Consider the following 12,500-nt stretch of genomic DNA (forward strand, 5'->3'; position numbering starts at 1 on the left):
GCTGTAGACTACGGCTGACAGATACCTAAGCCTTGATTATCCAGCAACCTGAAGTCTTTGTTATTCGTGAGGCGCACAACATGACTACCAATGACTTATGTAATCAGTCCGACAGATTTTATTATTTCCACATTGTCTTTGTGTTGTAGATGGTGGATACATATAAACATTACCCGACTACGGCAAGAGAATGATGAGATTATAAACATGACTGTAGCCACATGCCAATGCGATCACCGATACACCTGTCCAGAGAGAGAGAGAGAGAGAGAGAGAGAGATAGAGAGAGAGAGAAAGACAGAGAGAGAGAGCGAGAGAGGGAGAGAGAAAGAGAGAGAGAGAAAGACAGAGGGAGAGAGAAAGACAGAGAGACAGAGAGACGGAGGGAGAGAGAGAAAGACAGAGAGAAGGAGAGAGAGAGAGAGAACTGGGTGCAAGACGAGGTCGGCCTGTCTGGTGTGTGTCTGTACTTTAGGTATGGTCTTCTGTCTCAGCCTGAGGCTTGACCTGTGTACCTTCTGTTAGTGTCTGTAACCGTCAACACAGCACACAATGGAAATGTGTGAATTCATGCAAAAAGATCAAACCTGCCCAGCTCAACGGAATCTCCAGAACGTGATTCATGTAGAATTCATGTAAAAAAAGTTAAAACCTGCCCAGCTCAAAGGAAATCTCCAGAACGTGATTCATGTAGAATTCTCAGATTTTAAACGCTCGGAAGAGAGCCTTTTTCCCTTATCATTTGAACTTTTCTCTCTCAAAGATTTACACCTTCACGCTATGGTGCTCATAACAGGCGTGTGATGTATGGGTTTAATCTTCACTGTGCCCGAAGTCTATCCATGTGATTTATCTGTCAGAGGAACTTGTCCATCCTTGCCGTACCATCAAAGGCCAGCCGTCATACATGATGTTGATCATGTCTTGGTTTTCGATTTTTTGTCCTTCTCTGTGCAAAGAAGATGCCTTAGTTGGTCTGAATGTAAAGGACAGGTAAGATTTATCAGTAACGATACAATTTCTACACACACACACACATTTCTTTCTTCATCTATCTCATTGATTCTTTTTCTTTTTCTGTCTTGCATTTTGCATTTTACTGTTTACTTTACTTCTTTATATATTTTTTTATCTTATATATTGTGTTTTTTTTTCCTTATGTGTAGTACTTTTTCTTATGTGTAGTACTAGTACTGTAGTACTATTGTGTTTGTATGTTTTATGTTTACTGTATGCACCTATACACCAGAGCAAATTCCAGGTAGGTGTAGACCAACTTGGCAATAAATACAATTCTGATTCAGGTCAGGAGAAAAGGCCAGCTCCATACGTTTTAACCAAGGAGTAGCATGGAAGCTTCTAGAGCTAATGAGAATTTGCGCTCAGAGTGTGGGATGAGATTAAATGAGATTTCTCCCTAGTTTGGCCAATCTCCTGTACGTCCCCTAAGCTTCCCCGAGCATAATAACACACTCCTCCTCTTTCCTACTGAACCAGGGTCCATATTTGAAACAGCAGACGACTTTTGTCCTTCAGTGATATGGTAGAAAAATTCCATAAGGTCTTTTTTTTCCCATAAATTACTTATCCTTGTTTTTTTGCAATTGGAAAGGTGCCGATATTTGTCTTTGAGTAAGAATGCCTGGTAGTCTTTGGCTCAGTCCGTAAATTCCTTGTTGCTTTTTGTACCAGAGGGTAAGACAAAAACATCTCATACTTCGAGCAAGAATGAAGCAAGCTACGCCCACAACTCTGGTTTTGCTTTGAAGTTTCTTTTAATTAAAGCTTCTAGCGTTTTCATTAACTTCACACCTGACAAGTGAAGAGCCTGTTGCTTGCGTAATCCCTTGGCTGCACAGCACCTCAGTCTTACAAGAGCAGCCAAAGCAGTCACACTTTCTTGACAGCGGGTTTTGTTCGTTACAAGTCTGTCTGATTCCGATAAGCTCACATACTGTACACATACACACACACACACTCACTCCCACACACACACACACACACACACACTCACACACACACACACAAGGGCGTAACCATGGTGTAGACATTGGGGGGGTCCAAATAAAAAATAAAAATGATGTGCATTGCCTACAATTTTATATATGAACATTAGCACATTTAGAACATAGTTTTTCAAGGACTACATTGACCACTTGAATTCACATCTAAAGGAATAGTGTAATATCTCTGAGATATTATGTTCTAAATGTGCGAATAGTAGTCCTAAATTAAAACTAATGTTGTAAGGCTTACATTCAAATTTCACACCTGATCACCCGCATGTCCAGAGCATGTCCCTGTCTAGTCTGGCCACTGCTTTCAGCATGCCTGTCTTGTAACCACTTGTCATTTTATTTGGGTCGGCTAAGCTCCTAGATAAAACCTATTATTTTTCCTGTTACCCAGCACAACTAGGGGGGTTAGGGGGCATGCTCCCCCATAAGATTTTTTTGAAAATATCCTTTTAAATAGTGTCCTCTAGTGGGTTTTAAAGAGAAATTAACACATCAACAATACAAATTTTGAAGACATCTGCTTAGCAAGGTGCTAATTATACTTTAGCATGATAGGGATTTGCAGCTCAAGTTAGTAGGTTAACGTTGTTGGCTAGAGTTCACTAGATAGTTATAGCTGGCGGAGCTACTGCATGATTAAAGAGAGCAACGACATCTACCATTTGCTCCTCGTGATGATTTAACCATTTAGTTTCTTTTACTATTTTAAACTTCATGTGCTTTACCTTTATATCCAGCATCTGGTTATGGCAGCTTTCACCAGCTTGGGTCACACAGTCTCCTAAGTCTGTTTACTAGACGTTATCACTGACTGCACGCTCGCGAGGCTCACTCACGACCAAATCCGTGCACTTGCCACAATAGTCTCATACAGGCGGGAGTCCTGTGATTCTCGGGACTATTTTATTTCTCACTCTTAAAATTAAACAAAATAAGTTCACTAAATCGGTTGCAAGGTGCCCCTGGTTTATTATCTATCATTTTATATTCTGATTTTATGAGGCTACACGTTTTATCTGCTGACACATTAAGCTCGGTAGGCTATCAACTTCCTTACTGTCTGGAAAAAAAAGTTTGGGGCTGCTGGTCCAGTTTTCTCCGCTTTTTAAATAACCTTTATCTCTCCACTAACGTTACACACTTTGATCTCCACTGACAGTGTTTGTGTAACCATGAAAACGCAAGGTGGATTCAAACAGATTCACACAAGTGAGGAGGGGGGAGTCACACGTCCCCCCCCAAAGAATGTGTGGTTACGCCCTTGCACACACACACACACACACACACAGACACACAAACACACACACACGGGGGGCTGTGTGTGACTTGCTGCCTCTGATGCGCCGCGATCCATTCAGACGTCAGGAGAAGCCCGTGCACAATTTATGCAGAGTCATCAAACTCATTTTCTGTGTCATTCCTCATTTCTCTGCTTCCCTCTGAAGGGAACGGCTTGTTTTAAAGATGCCCTCGAGGCCCTCCCAAGCCCCTGCCAAATCCTTGAGTGTGCTGTACACCGAGTGGCCTTCTTGGACTCCTTGTAATAAATGCAGCTAATGAATGAATTAACATTAGCCCACGGCGCTAGCTACCATCAGGTGATCAACAGGGTGAACAGGTCAGAAGTGCAATTATATATAGTGTGAGTGTGAGAGAAATACCTTATATTCAAACCTTTAATTACACCTTGTATAAACCAATGAGTAGAGTGAAACACTAATTAGGAACTTAATTATCTAATTTTGAATGAAAAGTGCGTTAAAAATAAAATGAATTATTATTTTGTTATTTAATTAAGAGGGTAAAAATACTAGGAAATAGAAAAATACTAGCTAATAGATATAATAACGATAACCCAAAACTCAAACTAATATTGCATATAATCAAAAAGTATCAATGTTCTTATGCACTTATGATGTGATTCAGCATATTACCCTGTACATAGATGGTCACACTGTCCTGAGGAATACAGACTGAATGGGTGTGACAGGACTTTTTTCACCTCACATCGTAGCAGCACATCATCCGATGCTCACCTCACCCCACCTCCACCTCGCTGCTAATCTGGTGAATGAGCCGATTCACTGTGAACAAACGGGGGGCTTGTTGTTATTGACTTAGCTTGTTGTTATTTACTTTGCCCAGTTGGTTACTTTCCACGCACATCAGAGCAGAAGCAAGGAGGGACTCAGTGGTCTGCGTCCTGCAGTGTGCACAAATATAGCCTTAAAAGAAAAACCACCCTGTCATACACAACACGTAAATGGGTTGCTACGTGTGACACAGGCAAATTCCAGGTTTGCGTGTGTGTGTGTGTGTGTGTGTGTGTGTGTGTGTGTGTGAGTAAAGTTGGTAGAGCAAATCTCAGATTCACCGCTCTCACCCTGCAAACTGCCTGACATGCACACATTCCTTTTTTGTCCCACTCAATCCGAAACCCCCCGCCCTCCCCCAAAGCACGTGGGTGACCACACCACTGAGGTCAGTGCAGTAGGGTAGTAGCAAGTGCCTGTATGAGCTCAACACTGTATACCAGCGGTGGAGAGCCTACTGCCAAACACATCTCTGTGTGTGTGTGTGTGTGTGTGAACCAGTGGTGGAGAGCCTACTGCCAAACACATCTGTGTGTGTGTGTGTGTGTGTGTGTGTGTGTATACCAGCGGTGGAGAGCCTACACTGTGGTGCAGTTGGGATTTTAGAACTGGGGGGGACGCTAAATTTTTATTTTACGTTATTTACTGATGATTGTCGCCTTACGTAGGGAGAGTGGCGGGGACGGAACAGGTCACTATGAATCTGCGGGGGACATGTCCCCCTCGTCCCCAATGCTATCTGTGCCCCTGGCTCAACACTGTGAACCAGCGGTGGAGAGCCTACTGCCAAACACATCTGTGTGTGTGTGTGTGTGTGTGTGTGTGTGTGAACCAGTGGTGGAGAGCCTACTGCCAAACACATCTCCCAGGACACAGGCTTGCTGGGAAAGGTCTCTGGGCAGACGTAGTCCACTGAGGCCAAATCCACTGACTTGGCCTGTATCTTTTTTTTTTTTTAAGATTGATTTTGGGGATTTTTTGGCCTTCAATCGATAGTTGTAGTAAAGAGCAGGACAAGAAATGAGAGGGAGAAGAGGTGGGGAGTGGACAGGAGAAATGACATTAGGCCGGAATCGAACCTGTGTCCTCCGTGGGCATCAAGCCCGAATGTGGTCGGGGCAACTGGTTGTGCCACAGTGCCCCCCTTGGCACACCATGAATGAATGCACACCAGTCGTGTGTGTGCCCTCTATCTCAACTTGCTCAATGCTTAACAATTACAGCAACTGCCAAGCTTCGAACCCTGAGCCGTGTTGCGGCTTGTGTCATAAGGCAAGGCTATTAGAGTCATTATCTGCGGAATCCTCGTGCTCTCTTTATTTCTTTTAGCCGTGTGTGCACGGCTGGATGGGCTGTCGAGGTGGTGGGTGGGTGTGTGCTTGCGTGTGTGTCTGTGTGTGTGTGCACAGCTGGATGGGCTGGCGAGGTGGTGGTCGGGTTTGTCTGTGTAAGCACAGTAAGTGTGTGTGTGTGTGTGTGTGTGTGTCTGTGTGAGTAGAGTGGATTTGTGTGTGAGTAAAGTTGGTGTGTGTGTGGTTGTGTGTGTGAGTAGAGTTGGAGTGTGTGTGTGTCTGTGTGAGTACAGTTGATGTGTGTGTGTGTGTGTGTGTTTGTGTGTCTGTGTTTGAGTTGGTGTTGCTGAGTTGGTGTGTGTGTGTTTGTGTGTGTGAGTAGAGTTGGTGTATGTGTGTGAGTAGAGTTGGCGTGTGTGTGTGTGTGTGTGTGTGAGTGTGTGAGTAGAGTCGGTGTGTGTGTGTGTGAGTAGAGTTGGTGTGTTTGTGTGTGTGAGTAGAGTTGATGTGTGTGTGTGTGTTTGTGTGTCTGTGTCTGTGTTGGTATTTCTGTGTTTCTGTGTGTGAGTAGAGTTGGTGTGTGTGTGTTTGTGTGTGAGTAGAGTTGGTGTGTGTGTGTGAGTAGAGTTGGCGTGTGTGTGTAAGTAGAGTCGGTGTGTGTGTGTGTGTGTGTGAGTAGAGTTGGTGTGTGTGTGTGTGTGTGTGTGTGTGTGTGTGAGTAGAGTTGGTGTGTGTGTGTGTGTGTGTGTGTGTGAGTAGAGTTGGTGTGTGTGTGTGTGAGTAGAGTTGGTGTGTGTGTGTGTGTGTGTGTGTGAGTAGAGTTGGTGTGTGTGTGTGTGTGTGTGTGTGTGTGTGTGTGTGTGAGTAGAGTTGGTGTGTGTGTGTGTGTGAGTAGAGTTGGTGTGTGTGTGTGTGAGTAGAGTTGGTGTGTGTGTGTGTGAGTAGAGTTGGTGTGTGTGTGTGTGTATGTGTGTGTGAGTAGAGTTGGTGTGTGTATGTGTGTGTGAGTAGAGTTGGTGTGTGTGTGTGTGTGTGTGTGTGTGTGTGTGTGTGTGTGTGTGTGTGTGTCAGCTGTGTGCAAATGTGCAGCAGGCTGTTTCCCTTCCTGAGCCTCATGCAGGTGCCGGTGCCGTAGATGTAGTAGTTGGACACCGTCCGGAGGCTCCCTCCCTGTGATTGGCTGCCTTGAGGCTCCCTCCCTGTGGTTGGCTGCCCCACCGTGACACACCGCTGGATCATCCCCAGCAGAGAGACACTTGATAATATCAACCGTGGCAAAGAAAATAAGGCAGAGAAAGGAAAAAAGAAAGGAGAAATAACTGCATATTTAGCCGAACCGCTAAACGTGGCTCCACTTACTGTCATTAAAATCTCCTCCTGGTTGGCTGATTAAAGCACCAGTGGATATCTAACTCTGGCAGCTACTTCTGAACATCTCCACCAGCAGCATCACCACCCCATCCATACCGTTACCGTGGCTACTACACAGCTCCTCTTTGTCATGGAGGAGAGCAGATCAGAGGGAAGTGCTGTTCCCCACGTTCTCTGGGTAAATACGGACGAGGCTTTCATCTGCCGAAAGGACGATTAGAGATAGCGACGTACTGAGGGCTGGAACACGCTCGCTCCGTTATCGGCACACGTGTTGGTGTCAGACTCGAAGGCCTCCCCGTTTTGGCAGCCAGCACGGGATCCTGCTCTTTTTCAGGGCAGATGAGGAAGTTGATGTCATCTAGGTGGTGGATTGCGGGGCTTGTGTGGTCGGAGGGTCTGAATAACACCAGCTTTAGGGACAGATAATCGCATCGGCTGGGAATGTGAAAGTATCTTTCAAAGTTATCGCGCTGGAATATACTCGCATAGGTGAGGTAATGGACACTTGATGGCCAAGCAGTGGATTTATAAAGAGCTTAAAGTTGTATGTTAGCGGTTCCTGCCTCATGGAAGTTTCCTAATTGGTTGACGTGACTGGATTAAGCTGCAGACTTTATTTGCCATTTGCAGAGCTTGGGTGACTTGCAGAAACAGGTGTCTAACGTTGTGCATCTGTATCAGGATGCAAAGGCAGAGTATTCCAAAGAGGTATCCGTCAGAGCAGCCTCAGGCTAAGTCGCCTCTGCTAATAGATCCAGTGTGTTCTTTAAATATTTTGTTATTTTATTATCTTTTTAAATATTTTTTACTTTTGACTTTCTTCATATATTGTATCTTACATATTGTTTTCTTATGTTCTGTAGTACTTATTATGGTTTTTTTTTTATGTTTATTGTCCGCACCAATATGCCAAAACAAATTCCAGGTAGACATACACTAACTTGGCAAAAAAAAAAAAAATTCCGATTCTGAACCTGATTCTGATCCACAGACCAGTCTAATCAAGCGAACCTGATTCTGATCCACAGACCAGTCTAATTAAGCGTCTAATCACCCGAGACAGGTCCTCTGTATCTGAAACCAGAAGAGGCCTTTCTCCATCCTTGTGTGTTGGCAAAATGATGGAGAAAGTGGATCATCAGCGAATCATTTCCAGAGGAGCCCTGTGACCATGACAGGCACACGTTTTCAGGCACGACGTCAACTGCATGTGTCCTCTGCCCTTGCTTGAGTTCTTCAGAGATGACTCTGATTACGAGCCTCTGGAGGGATGCTGTTCGAACGTTTATAGTTTTTCATGAGACAACTATTATCCTTCCAGATTCACGTGTGTGTGTGTGTCGGTGTGTGTGTGTGTGTGTGTGTGTGTCTGTGTGTCTGTGTCTGTGTGTGTGTGTGTGTGTGTGTGTGTGTGTGTGTGTGTGTGTTATTATGAACTTTATCAAAACCAATTCTCTCCTAAAACAGTCTTTGACAAGCCAGCAGCTCCCTCTGCCATGACACTAAAACTACGTAATGACTTCCAGTGTAGCAATCACGTCATCTTTGTTTGGTCTGATATTGAATATTGCTGGAGGACAGATAAAGAACTCTGGAAAGAATAAACAATAGCTTACGTCAGGACTGAGATGCACAGGCTCCACTGAATGTGTCCCTTTTCATTTGAACACTATGTCCCGCCAGGGCAGATGTCATTATGAGTGAAGTGAACAGTCAACAGTGAACAGTGAACAGTGACTCTATGGCAGAGGTGGTGTAGACACACACACTCTGAAATCCACCTCTGCATTTAACCCATCCAGGGAAGTGACACACACACAGTGAAGTGCAGTAACACACTAACCCGGAGCAGTGAGCTGCCTTTGGCGGCGTCCGGGGAGCAGTGACTCCATTATTATGACTCCATGCCTCTCTCTGGCTCATGAGTGACAATGAGAATGAATGAATGAATGAATGAATGAATGAATGGCTAGGTGCTCTTTGTGCATAGTGGTCATTGTGGTCAGAGTGTCATTATGACTCCATGCCTCTCTCTGGCTCATGAGTGACAATGAGAATGAATGAATGAATGAATGAATGAATGAATGAATGATTGAATGAATGAATAAATGAATGAATGATTGAATGAATGAATGCATGAATGGATGGTTGGATGGATGGATGGATGAATGGATGGATGGATGAATGAATGGATGGATGAATGAATGAATGAATGAATGAATGAATGGCTAAGTGCTCTTTGTGCATAGTGGTCATAGAGGTCAAAGTGGTCATAGTGGCACAGGTCCACAATCAAATGCCATGGTATTAACCATGCATTATAAACACTGTCCATAACAGGCTATGGCAACAACCGATATTACATTACTTTAAGTTCTACTATCAGTCTCTATAATGGCATTGGTAAAATCCCATAAAGGTTTCTAACATCCCATTTCTCCATCATTATTGCAAAGTATTGGTCTGATCACTGCAGAGTGCTTTCAGCTAGTCTGGGTCTGGCATCCAACTGTAAACCAACTTTTATATCATCTAATATATCCCCCAACGCACATCAGGGGCTCCAAGTCCAAGCTACTACTTTATTTACCAATCATTCCTGTAAAAAAAATGGTTTTATAAGGAAAAATGGTCCAGGTTTAAATGCAAACCATTTATACATAATTTTGATAGAATACTTACAGTCCGCAGACTCGGAGGACAGAGAGCCCGCCTCTGGAATCCCATGATGCCAGTGCAGTTCATAAAATGGTGAATGAGCATTAGTGGTCTTGTGGCGCCTACCCTGGCCCACGTGGTTAATGTTATAGGACTACTGGAATCCAGGCTACTTAGTAGATGTCTTAGTAGACACACTAAGTAGAGTAGTAATGAGGGTTTGTGCAATTACAATTACAAAAACTTAGCATAACCCTTATAGTTACTATTGTATTTAATACTGAATATATCTATGTACTTGAAATGTAGGTAGTATTAAAGGTTCTCAAGCCGTCTCTGTCAGTGATGGACCACTAGAACTCAGCACCATAATGATTTAATATATGACATTCAAATCTAGTTCTTTAACCCAGGGGAAATGCAAACTTTAAATTCAGACAAAAATGTCCAAAACGGCTACAACAGGTGCTGTGACACAGCTCTATGGGTTGGTGAGGCTCATCTTCTGCTGCTTCAACTCAAAGTGCTAACAACACAAATATCATGGAATACAGACTTCAGATCTTTAAGATCAGTTCACCTGAACTTCTAAACGCATTGGATAGATGTGTCTACTAAATAAACAGATGGAAAGTGATCGCTCATGGTAGGCTAATGGAAGCTTATAGCTGATGTGTGTGTTGGTGATGACACACCTATTACTACACTCTGCATCTCCTCAGATATCCCTACACTTTGTGTACAGTATGATTTTATTCATTCTTCTATTATTTATTCAAGTTCCAACAACAGTGCAAAATTCACACATATTTGGCTTCAAGGTCGGAGGCTCCCTGCTGTACACACTGGAAATAGAAACCACTTCCAAGAGTCCCTTCTCTCCTGTCTCCTGTCTCCTGTCTCCTCTCTCTGGGGATGGAAACCCCTTCCCAGGGTCCCTTCTCTCCTCTCTCCTCTCTCCTCACTCCTATCTCCTCTCTGCTCTCTCCTATCTTTTCTCTCCTCTCTCCTCTCTCCTCTCTCCTCACTCCTATCTCCTCTCTGCTCTCTCCTATCTTTTCTCTCCTCTCTCCTCTCTCCTCTCTCTTATCTCCTCTCTTCTCTCCCCCTTCTGGGGCTGGAAACCCCTTCCAAGAGTCCCATCAAAACGAGAGACAGACAGAGAGAGAGAGAGACAGTGCTGCTAGCCCCTCCAAACTCCAAACACTAACCTCACCCTTTGGCCTACAAATCCCATGGGGCTGTGCATGTGTGGGAGGTTCAAAGGCGAGGATGCGAGGGAGCCAGATTTAGTCATTGTCCCAAATGAAGGTGATGGAAAATTAGATGTCTGCGTTTGCGCCCCTGGCTTGTGGGCTGACGCTGAAAAAAACCCACAATGCCCTCATCTGTTCAGAAGCTCAGAAGGCGTAGTTGTTTTCACACATATTTAAAGTGAAAAAAGCATTGCAAAAGCCCCTTCCCTTGACCTGATGTCATTGTTAGTTTTGAGTTTGGCCTTGCCCAAGAAGGCTGTGGTGTCTTGCTCTTGGGAGCAATAGCTCTCAACCTGCCCGAAAGGTGTATGAGAAAGGATTCACTGATTGCATCCCGGACAAATGGAATGGCTGAACGCTGTTTATGAGCTGGTGTTGAAATAAAGGGATTGACCTGTGTTGACTTTGGGCCTGCCTCGCAAAACAGAGCCGTCAGGTATGAAGGAGATGGGGAGGGGAGGGGAGGGGAGGGGAGGGGGGTTGGGGGGGTGGGGGGGGGGGGTGGATGTGTGAACACATGGGTGACAGAGTTGTGAGAAGTGGCCAAGCTACAGCCACAAAGCGCCCCGTGATGAAGGAGGGAGGGGGGGGGGGGGGGGGGGGGGGGGGGCGAGGTACAGAGGAAATCAAGAGATGAAGTCTAGGACTAGCCAAATCACACATGACTTCATAATTGTTACCAGAAAGGATGACCTGGCTGTTTGCCACCTCGTCCGGATGAACAGAAACCGACACACACACACACACACACACACTCACACACACTCACTCCGAAAAAGCAGCTGCTTGAGAGCGACCTGGAGATGACTGAAAGCATGTCTGTGGAAAGTTTGCACTTTTCTGGCTACCCAGCATCGTTTCACACAGACCTTCCACCCTCCGTTATACGCCCCCCCCCCCCCCACACACACACACACACATACACACACATACAGACACACACAAACACCCTGGTGAGGAGAGTTGAGGGAATTTGAGATGCTGCATCTGTCAGCCCTGGGGGGGCTGTGGTTACATGTGTTACATGTGTGTGTTTCGCCTGGAAGTCTCTAGAAATCTGGCACCTTATTGAACGAAATTAAAAAGAGTGAACTTGCCGTTCACAGACACCAGAATGAACGCGTTCACAGTATCGTTCATCAGGCAATAATACAAAACGTTCTGTTCACGTTCACCAAAAGTATGAACAAGTTCATGAACTTTCGTTCAATGAACGTGTTCAGGTACAACACTGGCTGTGGTGGCGTTGTTGGGGTGGGTGGGGGTGCGATGCGGCGCCATGGTGACGGAGCTTCCCCCAAGCAGGCAGGGATTGGCCTGGCTCCCAGACTCGGACCCAAGTAGTGTCAAGAGTTTTGACAGTGAGCAGCAGGGACAAAAACAGCGCCAGGCTGTCTGAACTACGGAGCTGGGCAATGCCCTTTTGCCAGTCCACAACACTATTCCCATGAGTTTTATTCTCACAGAGAGAGAACGAGAGTAATATATATAAACAAAACCAAAGAAATCAGGATGAAGCTTACCGGAAAACGATGTGTGAGGGAGGAATAGGGAGAGAGAGAGGGCCTCACACAAAATAAAAACAAACAAAACAAATAGGCATTTAGATCATTACTTTAAATACCAAAGATGCTTGCCAGTGATCCATTTTGAATGAACTGTTTAGTCCCAGGGAACCTGCTGATTGTGGAAACTGATGTTTCAAGCTCAACTTGTGAGTCCAAGACCCTCCGGCGGAGATCCTGCGCTCAGCAGAAGAGGCATTGCAGGCACGTCTCTGGCCTTTGGGGGAACATACCGTCATCTGGG

Source organism: Sprattus sprattus, assembly GCF_963457725.1.
Source record: "Sprattus sprattus genome assembly, chromosome: 16".
NCBI classification, from domain to species: Eukaryota; Metazoa; Chordata; class Actinopteri; order Clupeiformes; family Clupeidae; genus Sprattus; species Sprattus sprattus.